The 25973-nt window shown below is 41.7% G+C and overlaps 1 protein-coding gene across 2 annotated transcripts in view; it reads left to right on the forward strand.

Annotated features, from left to right (window-relative positions):
- The window catches only part of unc5da (unc-5 netrin receptor Da), a 202170-nt gene that overhangs the window by 44364 nt on the left and 131833 nt on the right, over nt 1–25973 (forward strand). The gene's annotated exons all lie outside the window — the stretch shown is intronic.

The following is a 25973-nucleotide window of genomic DNA, read 5'->3' on the forward strand; positions in this document are numbered from 1 at the left end:
CGGCACAAATGATGATGATGTGGTCGGTGGCTTGGCACCCCCTTTCCGGGGATTCCGTGTGAAACCTCCCGACACAGAGTTCGTGAGCTTGACTGTGGATGTTTACATCTCGTTGAGTCTGGCACAGGGTGAAGGCCAAGACGAGTGTCGGTGCGTGGTCGGTGACCTTGGAAAGATACAACAGTATCAGCTGCGGTCCAGGTTTGGACACAGGTGAGTGGTATTCAGGCTTGGAGGGTTGTGTTGACAGGAGCAATGTTCGTGAGCTGGGACCCCCTTTTCTCAAACCAGAGATCTCCTTCTGGATCTAAGGTGACGTTGTAGTTCTTAAAGGATGGGAGTTCCAGTGCTGTCTGGTACTCTTTGCTCGGAAGATGGTACCATGACAGGTTACTGAGGTGTGAGATGGCACCTGTCGGTACTTGAGTCGGCATACTCGGGTTGAGCAGGTTGACACGGCTGGTGGTATCATGCTGTTCGTGAGTGACAGTGGCTGTGTGCGCAGGTGTGTTAGCCAGCCATCGTTCACCTACAATCTTTGCTTGTGTTTCTGTGACTTGTGTGCGAGGCTTAGCTTCAGCAGGGCAGCGTGTGTGGCTGACCAGGGGTTGCAACTTGTAGATTCCTTCAGTGTTGTCTCTGAGGACGGGCTTGCTAGGGCAGAGATAATGAAAGTCTTTGGTCAAGGTGCCTCCGTGCAGGTTTGAGGCCGGGTACAGCAGGGTGTCGCTGTCGTGGTAGGCCACCACATCTGGAGTGCATATCTTGAACTGGGTCCTGCTTTTCCAGGACCCGCTGTTGACAATGTCTTTGAGCCTGGAGGTTTGGTTTGACTCGATGATGGGTAGGTTTAGGAGAAAACCCACTTCTCTCTGCTCGGGGTTGACGTGAAGTGGGGTGGCGCAACCCAGCGAGTAAGCAAGGTGTGTTTGAAAAGGGTCAGCTGGCGTGGTGATGCTGGAAGCCAGCACAGTTCGCACAAGGCTTAAAGGTTTCAGGTACGGTGGGATTGCACCTGTGGCTAGGCTGTCATTGGAGGAGCTCACCTCCCACAGCATGTCTGTCGTTAGCGCTGTAATCAGCGGAGTCTGGGCAAAGTCATTCTGGAAGATAACAAACAGTGGTTTCATGGAGTTCACAGTCTGGTTTGCTGTGTTGATACTGGACGTACCAATGTTAAACAGAGTTCTGTCGGCAGCTACGGCTCCGAGCAACGCTCCCAGGAACCGTTTGGATCGGTGGTTGGTGCTTAGGAGTCCTGATTGCGTGACAGTCACTTTCTCAAGTTGGTTGAGCAGGTGTTCGACCTTGGCTTTGGCGTGAGAGAGGGAGTCCTCTGTCCGTTGGGCACTTGCCCAGATGTATGGGGCTGCGGTGCTGGGGTAGTGTGCTCTGTAGACCGGGCGGGACTGGATGAGTCGACCATACACTGGCTGAGTGTAGGTTCCGCAGTCGGTGATCAGAAGTCTCAGTTGTTCTCTCGGTGGCAGCTGTCCTCTGGATGGCTGACAGCACAGCCTGACGACCCACAGCAGCAACCTGGTACAGATGACAGGGAGAGAGAGAGAGAAAGGGAAGGAAGAGGCAAACGAGGGTTGTCTTTGGTTGGACAGGGCAGTTCTTTTGCTTTGTGGGTGGCAGCTAGGTTTAGCTCGCCTTGGCCCATGTTTTGCCACATCTTTCTGCCAGCCTGTCGCTTGCTTCAATGTCTCGTCAGTGACTCTGGTGCTGTGTTGTGCCGCACATGATGCGTCATAGATAAACATTGGCATGACCCCCCTTTTGCAACTGTTCACCACAAGCTTTTGCGCTGTGATGTCAACAGGTGCAGAACCCGTAATGTTGTCTGCATGCAGCGTGTGCATGTCATGTAGCGGTTTGAGGCACTGGCTGTCAGTGAGTTTAGACGGCGTGCAAGGGTGGCAGGAGGGGTATAAGTGGTGGCAACGCAAAGTCTTTGTTGTGGTGTCAGAAGCCCGCATGTCCGCTATGTTGGGTGTTGCAGACAGCGGAGCCCGCGTAAGCGGGACAGTGTTAGGCCGTGTAGCCTGTAAAAGTCTTATGCAGTGTGTAGTCGCTGCAACTGTGAGGGCGGGTGGGTGGGTCGGGTGTGACCACCGCTTTCCGTTTAGTGCGCCAGGCTTGGCGCGGGCATGAGTTTGGTCATGTGGCTGCAGGTCAGTCTTGACCTTGGCGCAGCATTTGTTAAAGTCTTTTGTGGGCTGGAAGGTGCAGGGTAGCGAACTTGAAACTTGACCTGTTGCTAAGTCTGTGTCGTTGTGACTGGCTGTGGGAGTTCCCATGAACTGTGTGACCTGACAGTCTGGCTCTGTGGAAAGTCTCGTGACCTCTGTGATCTGACAGTCTGGCTCGGGTGGCCTGTGTGACTGGATGGGGAGAGGTTCTGGCACTTGGGCCCAAAGAGTTCGCTTTTTGAAGTCCAGTAAGGGCTCGAAACGATCCAGCAGGTCTTTGCCAATGATGAGTGGATGAGTGTTCATTGGTGAAACGTACACAGGGTGAGTCAGCGACATAAAACCTATTGACAGGTGGATTAGAGTTAGCTGTTCGAGCCGGATGCGATTTTGGCTGTATGAATGCACATTTAGCTCACAAGTGTGGGATTCAAGAGTTCGATTCTGTCTCTTAGCTTTGACTTTGAGTCTTTTGAAAAGTTGAGATGAGATCACAGTGAGGTCTGCTCCTGTGTCTATCAAGGCTTCAAGTTTCACTTCCTTCTCCAAAGTGCAGGCTAGGTAGGGTTTCCTGGTCACCCCCCTTTCAAGGAGGTTTCCCAGAAACTGTGGCACCGGGGCTGTTGTTGTCAGCCGGAGTGAATGGTAGGTGTTGTCAGTTTGTGATGCAACAATGAGTGAGTGAGTGGAGCTGCTATTTGGTGATGTAACAGCAAAGTTCATGGGTTGCGATTTGATAACAATGTCTGGTGGGTTGTCCCCGGGAGGGGCGTGTGGCTTGCTGCGGGGGCAGCTAGCCGGAACAGCACTTCCTGGGACTTTGTGATGTTGGTCCCAGGTGTGATGTGTTGTGCTGTTTCGTGTAGTGTGTGCAGCTGTCAGCTGTGGTGCTGGAGCGGAGCTGTCACTTTGTGGTGTGACAGCTAGCTCTGTAGTCTGTGGGGGACGAGCAGTGTTCGTGGTGCTTGGCTCAGGCAGATGGCAGTCAGACAGGGTGTTGGTTTCAGTTCTTATGCTTAGACATAAGATGTCTGGTTCGTCCTTGTCTCTCTTGCGATGTTTCTTGTGAAGAAACTCTTTCAGCATCCTCACGATCTCTGCTGTCTCCGACGTGGCTGCACTGTGTTTTTCTGGTGTGCGATGAGGCTTGGGCTTACCAGTAGCATGTCGAGAGGGGTTCCAGGGCCGGCTTTCTGGGCTTGGAGTTCTGGACGGCGGGTGATGCTGGTCCCAGAACCTCTTAGAGCGCTCGCTCCGATGCTTTGGATGAGCACCGTCACGGTTGTGCTGCCCTTTGCTGGCTTGGAACGGTCTTGACTCTCTGTGGTAAAGTCTGTGACTGTGGTGCTGTTGGGCACCCTCTGTGTCTAGCTCTGAGCAGTGCTCAGAGACAGAGTCGATTGTGGGGTCTTTTACAGTCTTTTTTGAAATAGTCTTTTGCTTGGTGTAAGCTTTGTGGACCAAGTCACGTAGCTGTTGAGTGGACATGCTACGTGGACAGGCCAGAACGCCTAAGTGATGACTCACTGTGGGATGCAGATTTCGGAGGAACAGCGTCCTGAAGTTGACATCTTCTTCCATACCGGGCATGTTTCGTGCTCCGAAGTAGGCGTGTCGGAGTCGGCCGTAGTAGGTCTGTGGGTGTTCAGGTCGGGCCTGTTTGATGTCCATGGCGGCGATGAACCCCTGATCTGACTCTGGATCGGAGAATTCACGGATCAAAGCTTGTCGCAGCTGCTGGTAGTCCCTTTTGACAGTCTCTGGTTGACGGTCTAGGAAGCTGCGCACGTCACGGCTAGACGTAATTCTGAGCAGGTAAAACTTGTCCCAAGCTGTCACGTTGGCGACAGTTTGCAGGTGAAAGTCAATGTCTTGAAGGTAAGCATGTACATCATGGCCTCCTGCAAGGTTTGGAGTGAACGTGGGGATGTTTCTGGCCAACTTGTCAAAGTCTGTGGGGGAAGGGCTGTGGCTGGGGGCCCAATCCGTCTGGAGGGGATTCTGACCCGTTTCAGCTCCGCCCCCGTCAGCTTTGGGAGCCGTGCCGCGATTAGCGGTGAGTGTTCTCTGTGAGGGCCCCCCCCTTTCTGCTGACAGGGGTTTTTGTTGGCTGGCTGGTGATGTCTGGAACAATGGGCTTTCGCCCCCCTTTTCAGCCCTGGGTTGTTGGCTGAAAGGTGCGTACCAGCTGGTCAGGGGAAACTTTGTGGTGTGTGTTTCCCCTACCCGGTCACTATTAAGTCTGTAAGAATGTCTCAGTTCTCTGTGAACAATGTCAAGTTCGTCTCTGAGATCATGTCTCTGCAGAGTAAGCTCATGGATTTCAGCTCTGGCCACCTGTAAGTGTTTTTCACAGGCTGTGGCTTTAGCGTTTTTGTCTCTTAGTTCAGTCTTTGCTCTCTCGAGGAGAGCGTCACTTTGTTGGAGTCTTTCGTCGAGTTCTTTACAGGTTTCTTTCTCCGACTGTTCTCTTTGGTCTGTGTCGAGGCGAAGATCTTGCAGGGCCTTTCGAAGTCTTTCTACTTCTTTCTGTAGCTCTGGATCTGTGGCGTCCTCTTTCTCGGTCTGGAGAAGAAGCTGGTCAAGATGACTTTGGGTGTGGGCCTGGTTCCTCCGGGCCTCCTCTGCTTGAAGCTTTAGCGCTGCTGCTTCCTGCTCCAGGTTGATGTGGCTCCTTTCGCTGAGCCGTGCCTGGGCGACGAGTTTGTGTGCGAGGCTTCCGACGATTTTGGCCCAGTCCTTGTAGCTGTAGCTCTGTGTCGGATCGTGGGTCATCAGTTCGACCAGGTCGGTGTCCAGCTGTTCCCGGCTCCGGGGCTCTGTGTCGGCGGCGTCTCCGGGCAGGAAGTCGGTCGTCATGGCTCTCAACCACAACTCGAGTTCGTCCCACTGGGCAGCCATACTGGACGGCCGTGACCTTGGCACACTGTAGGCGAGAGAGAACACAGAACACACACACAAAAAGAGACCAATGCAAGTTCGTTTTAAGGTTGACGAGCTATGATCATACGGCTATGCCGTTTATGAGAATTTTGGGGCTAACTGATGCCAACAGTTAGACAGTTCACGGAGCCAATTAACTTGGGTCGTCTGAGGACCTGCACTAGGGGTTGTGACGAGCAGTAGCCTGGCGGGTCACGTGGTGGCCCCGGCTGCTAGTGGTCACTCCACTACTTAGTTTCCTTGATGGCTCTCTCAGGTTACTGTTTCTAGGTGAAATGAAAGAAACAAATCACAACAGAACAAAGGATAGAACAGATCAAAGTGAAATAAAATCAAACAATAGTAACACGGTATGTGTCAGAGAGAATAAGGAGGCCTAAGCCTATTACCACTGCCAGAGTTTACGATAGGGCCTACAGGTGAGTGGGGGCTATCGGGGTAGAAAACCTAGGAAGATGGTGAGGCTTGGAGAAAAGGATAGGGGCCAAACACTTAAATGACCGGGGAATATCTAATATTCTGTGGCTTATACTAAGTGTATGGGTTTTACCTTATTTAGTCTGCCTGGGGTGAAATGAGGTCACTCAGGAGGGAGCCGGCGGCGCGGTCAACCTTCTTGACGGTCCCAAACACTCGACCACAGTGGACCCGGGCCCTCTGTTACTCTGTGTACCACGGTGCGACCTTCTCAAACAACTTGCGACCTTAAACACAACCTGGCAACACCAAGGTGTCAACTGCCAGACAGCACGACAAAATTGGGTTTTCCCTGGAACCCTGCCCCTGCAGCAGGCCCTGGTTCAGGTACTTGTCCCGAAATTGCCTTGTGTGTCAGCTGGCGTGGTTGACTTTACCCTTGGAGTGCTAAATTGCTGATGTAGCAGTTGCGTGCCACCCCAATGGTAAGAGACAGAAGAGTCCGAGACTCACGCACGGCCGGTGTCGGTCGTGACGGCCAGGTGACCCCGCTCGCTGGAAACCAACCAGAGATGACTGTCAAACCACCCCCGCGCCCTAGGGAGAACTACATATGGATACACAAAGAGGGGTAAACAGGTGAAAGTTAAAGTCAATTAAGGCTTTCTTGTTTAAACCAAATTTAGTAATCAGGTATGTAGAAATAGAGGCAAAGGCTTTGAAAATAATGATAAAACCAAAAAGGGAATTATGATAATGTTGGTGATTATCAGAATAACCTAACCTAAAAGAGAGATAAGAAAAATTAGGAATAATAAAAAAAGTAATAATTTTTTTTTGAAAAAAAAAAAATTTAATTAAAAAAAAAAAATTAATAAAATAAAATAATGAAAAGACAGGATGAACCCAGAAGAAGAGACAGGCCGCAGTAGTGGGTTTGTCCCACAAAGGGGCGTATCTCCTTTCCGTGGTCGACCTGGTTGAACAGACAAACTTATTCAAATTGAATTCAAACTGGTTTAAATCAAATTTAAATAAGCCTGTGCGGAAAATGAAATTAATCAGAATGATATTTCATAATAATCCAGATAACATCAAAGTATCAGTAATCATTATGAAATAATCAGAAGGGAGAGATGAAATAAGTACACACTTCAAAAGAGTGAAAGGGGAAAAAGAGTGGAACCGTGGCTCAGTATCCACAAGGCCACACGGTGGCGCTGTTTCCTTCTAGTGGATCTCAGTGGCTGACAGCCAAACACAATTTAAATCCAAAATTTAAATCTGGTCTAAACTCGAATTTAAATACGTGTGTAAGGGAATTGAGAAATCAGAATGATATTGTACAATAATTAAGATGCATTAAAGTATCAGTAATTATTATAAAATAATCAGACGAGAAAACAGAAATAAAGCCATTCACACAGAATTGGAAACAGAAAAGCGAGTTGAATGAACCGCTTTAGCGGGTGGCGGCCACTAGGTGGCGGACTTCCCTCTAACTGGGCTCTCAATGGCTGGGCTGGGATTTAATTTGAGTTTCAATTCCAGTCTTGTTTGAACCAAACTCAAAGTAAACGTACCAGTCAAAAGCAGAACAATTGTCTAACACAAAATAATATTCGCACGAGCAAAGCTGGAAATGCCAATAATTATTGAGAATTTAGACCTAAGCTAATTCACTATTCATCATAGAACACTTGAATTTAGCAGTACAAGAGCATTATCTGAAACGGCCACGAGATGGCGTAGTTGCGCACATGCAGGCTGACGTCAATGGGAGGTGGTGCTCACGCAGGGTGACGTCGTTGGGGCGCGTATTTTGAGACTCAAACACCTAAAAGGACCTCTGGTGTTTAGTCCGCGGAATTACAACCAACTTTAAATGTGACGGAGCTCAGAGCGTTCAGCTCGGTCAGCGCGGCGCTGACTAATGAAAAGGACAAGATCTTTGCAGATCTTTGGGTGCTATTGCACAAGAGCGTGAAGCAGGATTTCGTCGCTGCAAAACACAATTGTGGGCAACTCCCATAGACATTAATCCAAATAGCACGGATTTAAATGTATTAGGTTTTCGATTGATTAGCTAAGTCAACGTTAACCAGGAGTTTATCGTTTTGCTGAATTTTACTGGGTTAACCACGAATTCAATAACGATATTTGCATGCAAGGCCTATATATGTTTGAAAGGAATCTCGCTTAGAAACATATTTATTAATACCGGTAATACGCACGTGAGACTTATTCGTTCACAGCGATTTCAACAAATATTAGAAATGTATCGCCTGCAGAGATATTTCTTCATCTCTTAACAGGACATTTGTAATATTAGGCTAAATACTGCGCAGTGTACATAGCATTTAACAGTGCTAAAATTGTCTAGGCATTTTTTTGCAACTTGTTAAAGTGTAAGGTAGCCTACTGACTCCGGCTTTTTGCCTCGGTCAGTTAGGAGTGAGTTCGCGTTTGCGACTTATCTCATAATTTCATAACACATGTGCACAAAAATTATTAATAACCATATAAACAGACTGAATACTGAAAATTGCTTATAAAACGAAGTTTGAGATTGCACGTAATTTTCTCCACCATAAAATGTAGACCTTATATGCCTTATGCTTCGGACTCTGGGTCCGGATGAATTAGCTCAAATGATTCATAGGGAATTTTAATAACTAATCATGAATATGATTAATATTTTGCATATAACAGTTACTTTAAGTTGTCGAAAGTGAAAGTGGATTATATGAATATATGAATAATCAATCACAACGAATTGTAATTCCTCATTCATATATCAATAATCTTACTTAACTTCGATTATGAGATAATCTTTAAGGGAAATTAATGTAATTATCAAATCGTTGTTCGTCCAGCGACCAACTGTCAGATTAAGTGATTAATTTCTCAACAAAGCTATCCTTTCTTATAAACTCCAAGAAATATTAACCTTCTGGCCTTGAATATTAATTTTCCTGTGTTTATAAAATTAAACTACTTAATGTAGTTAATATTGAGCGCGCTGGCAGCTCTTGGATCTTATCTCATTGACTCGTTTTACAAGCATTTCCGGGAAACAGTTGAATATATTGTTTTAATAAATGCAAAACAAGAGAATATACAGACTACACCATACTGATTATACGTTTATACATATCTTACATGTGACGAACAAGACAACGAATAACAGATGATAGAGAGAAGGAGATTTATAGAGAGTTGGGGAGGGGCGCGCGCCGTAGCACGCGCTGAGATTGTAGGGAGATAGAGAAAGAGAGAATGGTCACGTGTGACCATAGAACAGCAAACATCATAGAATAACGAAATCACAGACCTTTGAGAGCCAACCAAAATGCATCGAACCTTAAAACATTAACACCTCGTTAGAGTGATACTTGCAAAAGGTCGTGTGTGCGCATGTCTGGATCTGAGGGGAGCGCGCGTTCTCGTGTCTGAGGCGCGTTCTCTCGGGTCGTTTGGAGCCGGGCGCGTGCTCGTTGCCAGAGCACGTTTCCGCGGGAGCTTTGAAAGCTGGTTGAAAGTGAAGTTGCTGAAGGAATTCAGGCTCCGTTCGTTCGACTCGTAGGTGGAAACGAACAAAGTGGAATTTGGAAATTAAACAAAAGAAACTTTATAAAGAAAATAAAAGCAGGGAACTCCGTGAGGGAGTTTAGATCGGAGACGTCACATGATGAGCAGTGATGAAGGCAGGAAGCGCAGAGCAAGAGAGCGATTTTTGGGGGAGCTGTGGCCTTTAAAGAATGTATAGCTCCACCTAGTTTGGCACGATTGTCCAATCACCTTCAGTGATCTGAGAGCGGGAAACTCTTCTTTGTCTTGTCTCGTGTAGTTTATGACAGAGCTCCAGGGCTAGTCATTTCTATGACTGGCAAGAATTCATATCGAAATAATCATACCATTGCAGTCTATTATCGAGATTCAACTCCGTTAGATTTAGAGAATTACAACGACATCAAACACTTCATATTAACATTAATAGGAATACAACATTTGATTATTATGCATTAGTATAGACATTTAAAAGTTTAATTAATACATGCTATAATTGTAAACTAAACCCAAATCTGTCATGACATATAAATGGCAACACAGAATGCATTTGGTAATGTTTTAAATATGACTTGTTTGAAGAAAAGTCTCTTGTGTGTGTGTGCTCCAGTCTCAACGGAATGTGTGGGTGTCACGTTACGTCTCTTTGTGTGAGCCATGTTGGTGTGTGTGTGTGAGAATCACGGATTCGCCAATCTGACCAGATGTCAATGCTGCTACAGCAGGCCATAGCTGAAGTATTTCAGGATTGAGGTTCAGGAAATTGTTGTACAAGAGGAAAATCAGTCTGTAGAAGTACAAGATATCATTGAAGAGAATGTTTTGAATTCGGAGATTGCGAGTACAAGTGGATTTGGGATGCTTACGAATGAGAAAATTCAAAATACTGTGGTATGCCTACTAGAGGATGAAAGTAAAGTAGAAATGAGGGATGATGATGCATTCTCTCGAATGTCAGGTGTTTTTTGAAACAGGGTCTCAGATGGAAGATAGCAATCTTTATTCTCTCCGGGAGATTAATGATTTTCTGGATGAGACAGAATTGGAAGAATGGTAGAAATTAGAGATTTTTTTCCCGGACACTGACAAATTTGTTATATCGGTGGTCAAATTGCAGTGAACTGTTGGAATGGATGAATTGAATGAAAAAAAGAGGTTTCGATTGAGGAAAATACTTCCTTCAATCTTCAAACAAATAGAAAAATTAGTCCGGTGCACTGGGTGTTTTTTTCTCCACGTCTCGCCATGCGGTTTTTGGAAGAAATTTGCTACTTTTTGCCAGGTTCTTACAGAGAAGTTATATAAAGGAAATATCTGAATGAACAGACTGATTCTATCCCTCAAAAACTGTTAATTTGTTCTACTTATAACAACATCATGTTGGAAGACCATCATATAGAGGATTCTGACACTTCTGAGACATGGACAATCGATGGAATGTCTAAAAAGGTTTTCTATAACCTATGTGCCAACCAAGAACCAAGCTGCCATTGAGGTGGACAAGGAAGTTTGGGCCAGCTTTCCCCTTGAGAGATCAGTGAAGTTTCCACTAGAGAAACGAACTGCAGATTTGCAGTGGAGACTTATTCACAGGGCAATAGCTACTAACAGATTATGTGGCTCACCTCAATCCAGCAGTAAGTGGGGAGTGTGGGTTCTGTAGCCAAGAAGAGACTGTGGAGCATTTATTTTTGGATTGAATGGTTTAGAGGATTTGGTGAAACTTTCTGAATGCACTTTTATAGGAGGTGTAAAGTATATAATGTCAAAAAAATACAATATTTTGTCTTCTGACATGTTATGGGCATAGCAAAATTAGCAATTTGGAAGACCAGAAAAAACTAATTCTGGGTCTAACTGGAGTGGATCCGTTGAAGAGGTTAATTTCAAATAGATTAAACATTGAGTTTGCTTATTATGACTTGGTAGGAGACTTAATGACTTTTACAGAAAAGTGGTGTGTAAGATCATTTTTAGGTTGTATTTATGAGGAACAACTAATTTTTAATTTTTAAAATATGTCTTTTAAAAAATATGTGTACTAAAAGGTTATGAGATAAGGTGATATGAATAAGGAATTTAATGAATCAACAATGACGTATTGAAGATGAATTGTATTTAATAAAGATGTGTTAAACTTTTCTTTTCTCTTCTCTTCTCTTCTCTTCTCTTCTCTTCTCTTCTCTTCTCTTCTCTTCTCTTCTCTTCTCTTCCCTCTTCCTCTATTTATGAGTTCATTTTGCATGCCATATTCATGAGCAGAGTGGCACAAAAGCGTGAATGGCTGGTGCCACGTCTGGTTTTTGCAGATAAACACTGCGTCGCTGGGCGCACACTATAGTCCCATATTTATTCAGCATTTTCCTGCTCCCTTTTCGATTCACAAAATTGGGGTGTGAAATACGTAGGTCCGGGCCAGGATGTGTTGCCTGCTCCATGGACCTTTGAAAACCTCCCGTGTGGACCACTCCAGTTGAGAGAATGATATTATTCTGCCGGCCAAAGCATCCACAGAATATTGCTTTTCTTATAAAATGGCCACGGTGGCTTTGCACGAGGTTGATCTTGAGCACAACACAGGGAATATTGCTTAGAGCAAGTGGCCTAAATATTTAACACTTATGAAAGATGTGTGTATGGTAAAGATAATAATAATAAGAAGAAGAACTGTTTCTTGAGCACTTAATTAGAATATCAGAATTATTTCTGGAGGATCTTGTGAAAACACATGTGACACTGGAGTAATGAATGATGAAAATTCAGCTTTGCCATGGCAGAAATAAATTACATTTTAAAATATCTTAAAATAGAAAACCGGTATTTTAAATTGTAATAATATTTCACAATATTTACTTTATTTTGATCAAATAAATGCAGCCTTGGTGAGGATACGCACATCCACTTCCTGTGAATCTTTTATTTATTAAATTGCTTGTGTTTAGAATGAACCATACTGCAGCTTCTGTCTGGCTTCAGACCGACATCATCATGGTCTTATTAAAAAGAGCCTTATTCGAGATCCCCCTTTCTCTTTTCCACCTGATGTGTGGCAACCTGTCTATTTGCTCCTCTTTATTGCCTCCTCTCTCTTTCCTCTCCTCCACACTACTTCGTGGGGAAACGAGAACATTTATGAGGTCCCGCTATTGAGTGTGTACTCATAAAACCCAGGGTTATGTTTTAGCCGGCCTGCCCTCTAGGCCTTGATTTTGCAAAGCAGAAGCTGTTCTGATGTGAACTCACTCCGGAGAAGTGGCTATTGTTCTTTATATGCTGCTCGGCACTGAGGAGCCTTTTTATTTCTCTGTTGAAAGTTGCCCTTTAATAGCTTAAGAGACTAAATTGCATTTTTTTCATTTAAGTATCTGTCTGTATTATCTCAGATGTACCTTAGCAGAAATAAAAATGGACACAAATGTAGAGATGTATAGAGCTATAATGGTAATGTGGGTGCCATAACTTGGGTAATTTGGCTTTCGAAGACCGTAAGCACTTACACCTCATCTACACGCGAGCGACAAATCTCTGACAGTAAACTGATACCTCTTTCTATATAGGACAAATGCTTTACAACGGGTCCTTTGTTGCATCCAGTGTAGACAGCATTTAGCTGTTGCGGCGCGACAATGGTTGCGTCCGGTGTACACACAGTGTTATGCAGAAAAATTTTATCTTAAGAATCGATCATTGAAAAACATGAATCAACTACTAATTTGAATGTGGCGCCTGCCAACTTGATTTACTTAATTTCCCCCCTCATTTCTGTCTAGGAGAAACAATTGAGATGTATCTCCTTTTCTATTGGTATACAAACATAGTTTGTTTTTGCATATGGTCACTGCTATCTTACAGATATGAATAATTATTCATATTATAAGACACAGTTGGTTGACTATTTGACTGTTTTCTTTTACATCTGTCTGTAACTGAACCTTTGGTCAAGACTATTTTCCCCTAAAGATGCGGCTGTGGGTTTTGGGAACTCTCTACCTGTCAGTAACAGACATTTTGTGACTGACCTTAGGTCTGAGGGATCTGACTGGCTCTCTTGTGGTTGTGACAGGGATAAACACGCCATTTATCACACCATTTCAATTAGAGTTGCAAAGTTTGTGAATACTGAACAAGCACATGAACATGGACTGTTTGGTATTCATAAGCTGATGTTTTTTTTTTTGTCTGGTCCTTGGCAGTGTGTCTCTCCCTCTTCCTTTGTCTCTCATTCTGCCATTTCTTTTGAAATGTTCCATTATCCGTTCCCCACCTTCCTGACTTCTGCACTTTCTGTCTTAAAGGCAAAATCCCAAGACAATAACAGACACATAAATAAATTAGACTTATCTCCAACAGTGCTCCAGCACCATCTCCATCACACAGCTTTGAAATGTGTGTGTGTTCATCAGACTAAGACCCATATTGCAGTGGTTTGAGCAGAAGGAGGGACAAAATAGGATTCTCTTTTTCCTTCTCATTCTTTGTCACTTTCTTTCTACAGCTCGCTCAGTCCTGCTCTTTGGGATCTTTTCCTGACGCTTTGTGCGAATTATGGTAGTGGCTTCCATTTAACCAAAAACAAAGGCTCACTCGATCTATGAACCCAATAACGGTTAAATAAAGAAACTGGGTACAATGAAGTGACATACTCACCCTTCAACTATCGAATATTAAATGTGAACTTAAAAGTGTAAAAGCATTAACGGTAACACAAGATTCACGGTGTATTCCAGTGGATCATTCATGGGATACATCGTAAAGTAAATCGGGCAGCAGACCGCAAATGCGCAGTATATGTTGTCCTATTTCATTCTGTTACAGCGGAATGAATACTAAAAAATAATCGGGAGAAAAAGAACGCAGCAGACTGAAAAGAGCTCTGCCACAGATATTCTTGTCATACCATATCACATTAAAATATCAAGCGTTACATTATTCTTCTGACGTCTGAAAATAAAACATGAAGGAAAATTGACAGCTCATTCAGTCAAACTGACAGATAAGGATTAGGCCTATTTGCAGCGCAACCTTATGATTTGAAATGATTTGTTTTAGTCTTCGAGTGGAAGTTCCTCAAACCGGAAGAGCCTCCAATAATTCAAAACGCGGTAAATTTGTCAGGAAAAAGATGGGTAGAGTTCCAAATCTGCTCCTTCACACCTGACTTTAATTTCTAACCGCACTCAAAGAGCTTGATTAGCCGGTTCAGGTGTATTTGATTAGAGTTGGAGCTAATCTCTGCAGGAAACAGGACTGAGCTCCCCTGCTGTAAAGCTGCCTTCAAGGGACGTCAGAATGATCGTATTTACGAGATGAGCACACATGAATGTCACAGCACTGTTGTAATTACCGATAGGAAACTCTGGATTTACTTTGAACTTTCAGACTTGGAGGCAGAAATGACAGTTAAAGAAATACACTGATAGCAAATTGCTATTGGCCAATATAATAATTTTTTTGTTTTTGTTTCTAAAGCTGGCCAAGAAATATTATCCACTGATCTGGTTTATGGTGCAGCATAAATAGGCTAAATGTGTGGCAAAACATGAATGATAAATGCTAAAATGTGGCTTTTCAATAAAAAAAAAAAAATCATAAATGGCCCTGTGGACATTACATCTTTTTCAATTTTGTTAGTTAATTTGTCCAGAATTTTTTTTATCATCTTTTTTCTGAAAGTCATGCACATTTTCTTCACATGTCAAATGATAGGTTTAGAAATGGCATTCTGTGGTGGAAGCAACATTTAAATAATAATAATTTAAATAATTTTTTTGACACTTTAGTCCTACTAAAGTTAATTTCACATTTTGCATTTCATATATCCTACATTTTGTTTTTACCACTCTTTTTCCTTTTTTGTGTAATTTAAAATTACAATTTGTTTTGTTCACAAATCTATTTTTTCATCTGGGTTAACAAGTGTACATTTATTGGTAGTAAAAATCTTTGTATTAGGGGCAAAATTGTTGAGTGTGATGTGAATGAAGTTGTATTTGTTTGTGAAAAAAATGGGATGGTGTATTTTTTGAGGAAAAATATTGAAAAACCCAATTATGAGTTGCATTCACTTGAATGAGTTTGTGATTTTGTAAGAGACAGCATATGAAACATGGTTCAAGGGTTTTAACTTGTACTCAACTACGTTAATGATTACTTACTCTTTGCTTTATGCAAATGAATGATGTGTTAGAGATGCATAGGTGTAAAACTGATGCAAGAGTATTCACTTATGCTCACCCACTGGTGCAATGGAAAAAGACATCCTTTGTTTACCTGAAGACAGCAACAGCTAACATGTGAATTACACACCTTATGTGCATCTGTCATTTCAATTCGTTGTACATGAGCTAAAAAAGGCTTCCTATCTTTATCACATCATTATAATGACTTGTAATCTAAACCTGCATGTAGGAACCTCACAGGAGGACTTGAAGGCAGTAGAAGGCTGAATCACAAATTGCATGCAATCCATCCTAAATTGTTTGCAAGATTAGGATTAGTGCGTCCCAAAACATAGTCCATTGCAAATAGTATGTCAAAGGTCCTCAGATGGTATATTACTTCCTGTGGATTTTCAAAATAGGCATCCGTGCATGTGTTTTGGTTTGATATTACCAACAATTTTTTGCAGCCCTTATGTAAGAAGATTGGTTTGCAATGCAATATCAAGACAGTTGTCATCATATGTTTCAGTACTGTTGTACTAGTTTGCATTTATATAGAATATACTTTAGGAGATAACTGTGTGAATTGCATGTTTACCCTCATAACACTCATATGTGAAGCTAAAGCACTTTTTGTAAGCTACGATGCATAAGTGTCTGCAAAATGCCTCAAATGTTGATGTACTTCGTTTTTTTATAGTAAATACTTTATCTTTCATGCTCACGCTTGCTGATTTTACACAAAGAAAAATTCACATCAAAACATTATGTATAGTCAGTATACATTATGTAATTTGATGCGCTTAAGTAGTGCTGTATGAAAGATACATTTTTCTTCAGAGCTGCATTATGAAAGACTCAAGATATTTGCTGTCACACACATATCGATGTGGTTTGTGTGTAAACATAAAACATTCAGAAGTTTAAAACACAGTAAGGATGTCAGGTTTGCTGACTTATTGCTGTTTGGTGAATGTAAAAAGAGTTCCTGTATATGTGTGAATGATTAAATGAGAGAGATCCTTGACTTTAGATGAGAGACGTCTTGACTTTAGTCTCCATCACCTATAGTACACAATTATGAAGACAATGTCTAGTACACCGATCTATGAAGTGTACTGTATTTTAGGATTCATTTGTTTTGTTGATGTGAGCACAGCTATTGAATGTGAAGGTGATCATTGTATTTGATTGAGCAAATATAAAATAAAAAAAATCCAAAATAGGTCACTCAATTTTGGTTTTCCATCATAAGATATAGGCCAAACCCTCTTTCCTGCCTCTCTGGGACGAATTCACAAAACTGTTACACCACTTTTGCGTGTGGTATTTCAGAACTGTCTTTTTCACTAACCACCCACAATCCAATTTAACCAAACTCTAAATAGCCTACTGAAATATAGTTAATAAAATATTTTTTGCCGGTGAAATCATGGTCAGATAATGTGCTCACACTTGTGTACTCTAGAAAACCGTGTGCTCTGTTGTGTACTGCACATTTTGGCAAATGCAGAAGGTCATCTGAGTTACTTTGCACAGAAATAGTAAGAGTCATATGCTAATCCAAACATAGCCATTCTGGTAGATCTGGCTGATTCAGATGACCTTGACCTTGACCTTGACCTTGAGCTAAGAGGTCAATATCACTCACTCACCAGTTAGTCAAGTTATAAAAAAAAAAAAAAAAGTCAGACATTGGTATAGCTCTATATGCTATCGAAATTGTGTAATGTTTTTACAATTATAAACACAATTGTTTATGTTTCAGTTTTATTTGCAAAATTACTCATGATTTAAAGAAGTTAAATTACACACAGCTATTTAAAAAAAATAGTTGTGCTAAATCTAGTAGCAAAAAACAAAGTAATTATATTAAAGTTACCATGGGTAATCAATTTAAAAGGATGTGATGATATTAATACAAAAACAAAACCCCCAAATTAGAAAACAGTATATATATTAAATATATATATTTACTACCGTTCAAAAGTTTTGGGTCAATAATATTTTTTTTAATGTTGTTGCGTCTTTGAGTTTTTTTATGCTCACAAAAACTTAATCTATTTGATTGTAAAAACAGTAATATAAAATATTACAATATTCTTTCAGAATATTGATCTTTCAGAAATCTTTCTGATTTGGTGCTCAATAAATATTTCCTATTATTATCAATGTTTAAAACAGTGCTGCTTAATATTTTTGTAGAAACCATAATATTTTTTAGAAAGTTAGAAAGTAGAAAGCAAACGAAATAGGAATCTTTAATGTCATTTTTGACTATTTTAATGGGTCCTTAATGAATAAAAGTATTTATTTATTTCTAAAAAATCTTACTGACCTCAAACTTTTAACACATAGTTGTTTCACTAACCATAAAAGAAACATTTTATAAATAAGACAAGTGTTTTTTTAATTTTCTAAATAAGATAAGTGTTTTTGAATATTCCCTTATTCGAGGTTGTGCATCTTTTTCGGTAGCTTGATACTAGAAAAGATAGACTATTGAAAAAAGTATTAGTAACACCGCTGGTGTGTGTGTGTGGTCTAGAATTTGTCCCTGTGTGTCGCAGGCGGGTCTTTGCGGCACCAGGAGATGTAAATTTGGCCTGTAGCCGGGCGCAGGGCTGGCAGGAGCAGATGAAAATGAAAGGGTGGATGGAAAGATGCAAGAGAGAGGCAGTTCTGTGCCTGTGGGCATGATGAAACATGGATGGTTTGAGGCAGAGGGGAGGGATTTAAGGGTCATCAGGCATGGCTGTCTGGGCCAGAAAAGATAGTCCGGGTCCAGTTGAAGAGCAGCGCTCTGAAGGGAGATTGATGGAAAGGCCTTCTGTCGTCCATTTCATCCCTTGTTTTTTTTTCTCATCTTCTCATCAAACAGCCCCAAAGGGCATCAGCATTGAGCTTCAGCTGTGTGAAGGTCAGGCATATACCAAGGGTCCGGCACATCTGTGCTGGAGATTCATGCTTGCTCATACGTGAGCCCACACACACACAGAGCTGTATGGAGGTGCGTTCGCTCGGCCCGCAGCCTAAAGCAGGGCAGCTCAAATCCGCCTGTCAAAACAAAGCTGTCCAGCATCATCCTCTCTAAGGTCATTCTTCTATGCATGTGCGTTTCCTCTGAGATTTCGCTCGGGGAGGGGAGGCGCATCACCGCTCTAAAGCCAGATACCCTGACGCCAAGGTTCATATCATTGACGCATCATTAATAATTGATCCATCTAACTGCAAGGCTTGTCGCTCACACTTCCTGTCGGCATCACCCGCTGTGTAGCAACATGTACCAAAATATTTGTGACGGCATTTAATATATCAAAAGTGAAATGATTTTTTGCGTTCCTTCGCATCCATCTTTCTCGCTCCCTCCCTCTCTCTCTCTAGCTTACACCCAGTGGATTAATTTAACGAGCTGTCGAATGCTGGTTCTTTGAGGTCCTCGTTAAGGCTGTCATGTAGAATCTCTTCTTGACTGTTGGCTGCCATGACTAATTGACTTATTCCGCAGGCCTAAGTGATGCTGAAAGCGCTCATATTTCATCTTGTCCGTTCTTTATTCGTGTTTTTTTTGGGGGGGGGGTGAAGTGTCAGTTGGCAATATGAGCTGATAAGAGCGAGCGATCGCCCTCGGGGCCCCTGAGGCCGTAGGTAAGGGCATCGAGATGTCTGTGACATCACGTCCTGTGAGCACGGATGCCGTTGCTCTGGATATCTGCATCCCGTCTCACATTGCAGGATTCTATCTCTGTTATCTTCCTCTCTGTACCCCACACGTTCACTCATAGCATCCTCCTACAGATTGAGAGCTCTCGTTTTTCTCTTTATCTTTGGGCTGAGTTCATTATCTTTTATCAAGATTAAAGGCCTCCGCTCTTTATCTTTCAATCGCTCCCCCCACACACTCCCGTTTGCATCGAAAAGAGGACTCTGTTCACTCTTGTAATGACTGCATCAATCTGAGTTTGCAGAGTACTGTATGTCGATAACGCACAGACGTTAGCTCTATCCACATTTGAGGTTTGTCTGAAATTTCTATATGGGTATGTACACACACCGCAGCAAAATGTGGTCTAAATATGGTTGCTGTCACACTTGGATTTTCAGGAGGGAATTTTGAGAGTGAGCTGGTTTGGTTGTTAGAATTCTAGGAATATATTTTACCCAAGTATGTGAGCACTTGATTAACTAAAGACATTGCTTTCTGCGCTCACATTAAATGTTTTAAAAAGCTTTTGTAATACTTTACAATATGGTTCCATTTGTTAGCATATTCATAAGATTTTATTGATCTAGGTTAATTTATAAATAAAATGGACAGTTAATACAGTAAAGCAAAACAATAAGCCACTCAAGATCGTTACAATATTTTTACCATATATGTGATATTTGGTAATATGGTGGCAAAAGCAATATGAATGGTATATACATTTGTATTTATATAAATTGGTGGTAGTTGATGAGATTCCTCCATCCATATGTAAAGCACTTTGAATACACAGAAAAGCGCTATATACATGTAATGAATCATATATATATTAGTAAATATTTTAACAAAATAAGAGGGATCATACAAAATGCATGGTTTTAATTTGGTACTGTCCTATTTTTCATAAAAGATGTTTACATGTAGTCCAACACACACACACACACACACACACACACACACACACACACACACACACACACACACACACACACACACACACACACACACAAACACTCGCACACACACACAAGCTGAATTTATACAAATTACCCTGTTCAAAAGTTTACATACTCTTGATTCTTAATACTTTTTGTTGTTACCTGGATGGTCCACAGCAGTTTTGTGTTTGTTTTATTTGTGATGGTTGTTCTCGAGTCCCTTGTTTGTTCTGAGCAGTTAAACTGCCCAACATTCTTCAGAAAAATCAAGCGAATTCTCCCCCTTGGCGCCGGTCCTGGCGAGAAGTGAATCAAACTGAAGCTCTCCATGTTCCGTGTGATTGGCTGTTTGTCGCACGTGTCACACTTTCAGGTGCATGCACTTCAGAGTTAATCGCAAACTCTGGATTACACCTGAGTTGACAGAGAGCGTTTATACCGAGTGCTGTGAGCCTGTTGAACCTGATCTAAACCAGGTTGGATATGCAGATGAAACTCGAAAAATTTGAATATCGTGCAAAAGTTCATTTATTTCAGGAATTCAACTTACAAGGGGAAACTAATATATAATATAGACTCATTGCATGCAAAGTGAGATATTTCAAGCCTTTATTTGTAATTATAATTTTGATGATTATGGCTTACAGCTTATGAAACCCCCAAATTCAAAATTAGATTGTGAAAAGGTTCTCATAGCTGTAAGCCATAATAAAGGCTTGACATATCTCACTTTGCATGTAATAGGTCTATATAATATATTAGTTTCACCTTATAAGTTGAATTACTGAAATAAATGAACTTTTGCATGATATTCAAATTTTTTGAGTTTCATCTGTATATGGATTTGTCAAGTCTAAACCTACTCCTAAACTCAGAGTTTGTGTGAAAGGTGCTTTAGATTAATAAATGCTGTGTAACTCATTTCATGTTAACTATTGCGTTATCTGATATTGGCAAGATTTTACAATAAAGTTGAATTTCTGTGCTGATGTTGTTTTTTAAGATTTGATGGTTGAATTTTGATTGGACTTGTTTATTAAATAATGTTGAGTCGATTGTGAAAGATATTGTTTCTGCTGTCACCATATTGATTCCCAAGGACAACACGCTGACTCTTATGATATCTTTCATCGTATTTTAGAGTCACACATGGCCTGTATGAATCTGTTTTCTTATTTTCTTTTGTCTTTTTCGACTCTCGTTTCAACTCTATCTGCTTCTCACACCCTGTCATTGGTTATGCTTTAATCAGCGTTATTGACTGCTGCGTTTTTTGATTTAGTTCAGTGCTCTGGGCTGGAGCTGCTGAGTTCTCCTCTCGTCCTTCTTGCCTCGTAGCAAGGGAACAAAAAGATCCTCTCAGCAAGCCCCAATCAGCATCAAACTCAATTTTCCTGGGCAAGCTGAGACAGGGCTAACCCTGCCAAGACCAAAGAGAGAGACTGAAAGAGAGCGAGAGAGAGTCCATTCTTTCTCAGCCACCCCCAAGGGCTGCTTTCTACCTGCTGAAAAAGCAAAGAATGGGAAGTGTAATGTGCCACACGTATACACACGCACATACATCACCTTTCTTGTGCACGACAGACCAGTAGTCCTTAGTCGCTGTGCTATTAGACGACTGTTGGGTTCTCGAAGATAAAATCTGACAATAAAAGAGAAATATGACAGTCGGGATTGTGGGAAAATCAATAAGCAAGACTTCTGTGAGCTCTGTTTTCTGAGCTCGGGGCAGAGATCATTTTCTCTCATATCCTCACTAATATATGTATAAAGAGATCATTTCGGTGAGTTAGAAAACCAACAATCTCTTTGTTTTTTAGATCGCGGTAGCGCTATAGAAGAAAGACATCCATCTTTGCGCTATTGCTCCTTTGGCACCTTGGACAAAAATAGCAGTTTAGTACCTTCTCAGAGAAATCACAGTTTATGGCCTTTTAACAGGTGAAATATGCAGTGATTATTCCAACACTTTGATGCCTTGTTTGATCGGCTCAGATCTCCCGCTTTTCCCCCCTCTTGGCTTTTACTGACTGCCTATAATTATTTTAGGGCGTTGTCAGATCTATAGATAGTTGGCTTTGTTTCCGAAACAGGGTCTTAATTTGTTACAATGTTGCATTTTGTGCGTTTTAGCCAATTTCTATGTATTTAGTTCAATAAACACATGCAAGGGTTGATAGTGTTGATGATTTACCTTGGATACGAGCAAGAGTGAGCCTGTACTGTATTCGCGCAAGTGCAATCAGGACGGCAAATGAATGGCAATCCACTGTCTCAAAATAGTCTGTTTGCAAGCAGCAGAAAGTCGCCAAATTACTCAAACACAATATTTTGTTTATGCATCCATTGTAAATAGTTCTATGAATATTGACTCGTCAAGTATAAATGGTTCGATAATGTTGATATATTATAAGCATTTACATAGGGACGCAAAACGATACCCTCATCTTGTTTCTCTTCATTTTGCATGTTGACACTTCCACCTAAGCATCTATAGGAAAAGCTTAATAGTGCTTGCACCCAAAATTGTATACAAGTCATCATAGAAAGGACAGGAATCCTTCATTTCAGCAGACTCCCCACACTCGACAAATTTTGTCACGGGTTCTTTCATGTTCTTCTGTTGACCAAGGGCAACCTAACATGATAAAAAAATGTTTGTATTGTTTTCAGCAGTGATGGAACATGGCTGCAGGTATATGACAAGCCTTCAGGTACACATGTCGAAACTCAATGCGGACCGGGACCTCCTTGCTTTCACATATCACTGAGATAATTTGGTTTGTTCACATGTACACGCTAAACTGCTCTGAGAGCGTTTGGAGGGCTCAAACGAACAAGGTTCTTAAACTAGAACTAAAATTGCTAGACTGCCTTCTACTGTATGTGAACGCAAACACGTCCCGGGATTGATGCAGGGATGGGGACCTTGTAACATTGCCGGGATCACATCCTGAAGTCACGTGTCTTTCTTTATGGGATGTGTGTGAACACACTCACAGATTCCGGAAAATCACTGGCAATGTGAATGAACCAAAATCAAACAATCCCTGGACACATTATCCATGTATTTTCCAGAATTTCTGTGTGAAAGGGGCTAAAGGGACAATGTCTGACCACATTGGCTATTGCTTGATAAAAACTCATATAAAGAGGATATTGTACTAAACGCCTACTGTAAGTGCCTGATCAAAGATGAGATTGTATCTTTATAGTAGCTCAGATTGTCTTGGAAAGATGAGGAAAATAATTAAATCCTTTCTTTTTCCTTTTTTTTTCTTCCCTATGAACTTAAATTAGAGATTTCTAAGATGAGTACAGAGAGAGAAGGTCAGAGAAAGTCAGGTAGAGAGGATTCTGATTGGAGAGTTGTAGGAAAAATGTACTTTCTTCCTCTACCCAGCTCATTTATCCATTGTATCCGCCCTCTAGACTCCATCCATCCATCTATCGGTTTCATCCTTTAGGCTAAGCCGTCTCTCCCTAGATTACCAGAGTACTGGGGTGTTGTGCAGTGTGAAGGGAGAAACGTAACATCCTTTCTGACTCTACCAATCATACAGTATGTGAACTACCGGTACTTAATTTGAGGGGGAAATTATCTAGTTCAATCTAATATTGATGCTGTCATCGCAATATTGGTTTTATAGGTTAAACCAAGTATCAATCCTGCTAAAAAAAAAAAAAAAAAAAAAGTCAGAGGAATTTAAAGTGGTTGAAATTTTTGAGCTTTGTAGCTAGTTTGTTGTTGATAATCAGTTTGAACCAAGATTGTCTACCAGGTCTAAAACCAGGTCCAGCTGATCAAACAATATAGACCATTTAAGCTATGGTTACTAGGGTGTTCTGGACAACTTTTATGGGGTTGCTCTGTGGCTACTAGGTTCTGAGTGGTAACTAGGGCGTTGCTATGTGGATGTCAGGTTGTCTGGGTGGTTACTAGAACATTGCTATGCGGTTGCCAGAGTGTATGGGTGGTAATAGGGTGTAGCTATGAGGTTGCTAGAGTGTTCTGAATGGTAACAAGGTATTTCTATGCAGTTGTTAAGTTGTCTGGGTGGTTACAAGGACATTGCGGCTGCTAGGGTGTCTGGGTAGTAACTAAGGCGTTGTTACTAATGCAGATAATAGGGTGATCTAAGTGGTTACTAGGACATTGCAGTTGCTAGAATGTCTGGGTGATTACTAGGGAGTTAGTGTCCTCTGTGTTTACTAGGGTGTTTTAGGTTGCTTACTGAGGCAAGTCAAAATACCCCACGTCCAAGTCTCAGTGATACCATCCAAGTCTTTTTTTTTTTTTTTTGCACAATTTATCGCCCACCAGGAAAAATTTGGGAGTTTGATTGCTTCAGAAAGTAATAGCACACCTCTCCTCAACAAGCCACACAATTTGAGGCATCATTTATGCCCGCAGCACATAAGGGATTTAGAGCAAACCCCCTAATCCAAGTATGAGAAAAAAATAACATTGATGCTTCAAGCTTCCCATCCTAAGCAGGTTTTGGCTGGATTTTCCAACTGGGAATATTTATATAATGCATGGATTTCATTTTTAGACTTCAGCACATTTTGGCATTTAAAACAAACTAGGTTCATATATATCATTTGCTCATTTGATAGTAGAAGTGTGAAATCAGGATACCTGATAAATGTTAAAGTTAGCATATCATAGCTGCACAGATTTCAGACACGCTGCCTGCATTCAAATCAAGCACATGTATTCAATGTTTTGTGCGGTTGCATTGGCTGGCTGCGGCACTGGGATCTCTTTTGAGCGAGAGAGACACACAGACACAAAGATGGAGAGAAATTTGTGCATCCCTTTAGCCGAATGTAAAAAGCTATCTCTGGATAAATGTAGCGTGTGTTGAATGATGTAGGGAGGGTTGGCATCATTGTTACTTAGACCACAAGGAGAGCCTGTGTGCTAGATGTGCGAGTTTGTGTGTGGGCTGACGGACTGATGCAGTATTCTCGCGCCTTGTAAAGGATTGCTCTCTCTCGCATGTTGACAGTAAACCTGGCAGTTCATTAATCCTGCCAAATCCCCCTCAAACTTACTGAAGTGTGGATTCTATTTCCACATTTCCCATTAGCCTCTCTTTGTGGATTAAACAGAGCCCTTTCAGAGAGAGCAGCCTAGACCCGGCCCAAAACTGGCTCATATAATTGGGTTGTAATGGATTTCCTAGCACTGTCGCATCCTCAATTTGGTCAGATCCATGGAACAAAAATATCCCCTCGTAAACCTCTGTTTAGTTTTACACTGTTTGCTTCTTACCAAAAAACAGAATTATTCAGTCAGAAGGGTGTACCCTTAAAGGGAAAGTTCACCCAAAAAACCTGGTTTGGAGTTCTTTCTCTTTTTCTTTCTCTAAAGAACATGTGTCTCTTATATAAGTTTTGTGTTCATTTATTTATTTTATTTTATTTGCTTGCTTGCGTGAGGAACAAATTGAAATTTATATAATTATTAACTGAAAATATTCTTTGAGGTTCCGCCCATGAAAAGTAGCCACGTTTGAATCTTTTCATTTTAATTGTATGGAAAAAATTAGGTTTTTATTAAAAAGTTCTAGTCACACAGGTTTGAAATGACAGTTTTAATCTTCTAGTCTCTATCAACCACAAAATCCTGCTGTTCTCTCCTTCTCACCCGGTGTGATTTTTATTCTCCAGCTGTAAGTTGGTACAAGATGAAGGTGACAGGGCGCTAGATGAAACATGTCAGGTGTCTCGCAGCCTTTAGGCATGGCTGTGTGTCGTGGGCGTGACTATGGGCTTCATTGGGATTCCGGGCCTGTCTGCAGGCTTAACTCTCTTTCGGAGCATATGCCGTAACACGTGTATTCACAGGAAATGTTCGCACCTCTGCAACATGCTGCTAACAGTGGTGCAGAAACGCCACTTCTGTCAGGGGTTAGTTTTCGTGTTTCTCCCACCAAATCTTTATTTTTCTCCATCTGATAGATGTACAGTAGCTGCTGTTGTTGTCTGCGGTTATATTATGAACTTTCAAGCCCGTATCAAACCCACCAACCAT

Source organism: Phoxinus phoxinus (genome assembly GCF_949152265.1).
Source record: "Phoxinus phoxinus genome assembly, chromosome: 17".
Classification (NCBI taxonomy): Eukaryota; Metazoa; Chordata; class Actinopteri; order Cypriniformes; family Leuciscidae; genus Phoxinus; species Phoxinus phoxinus.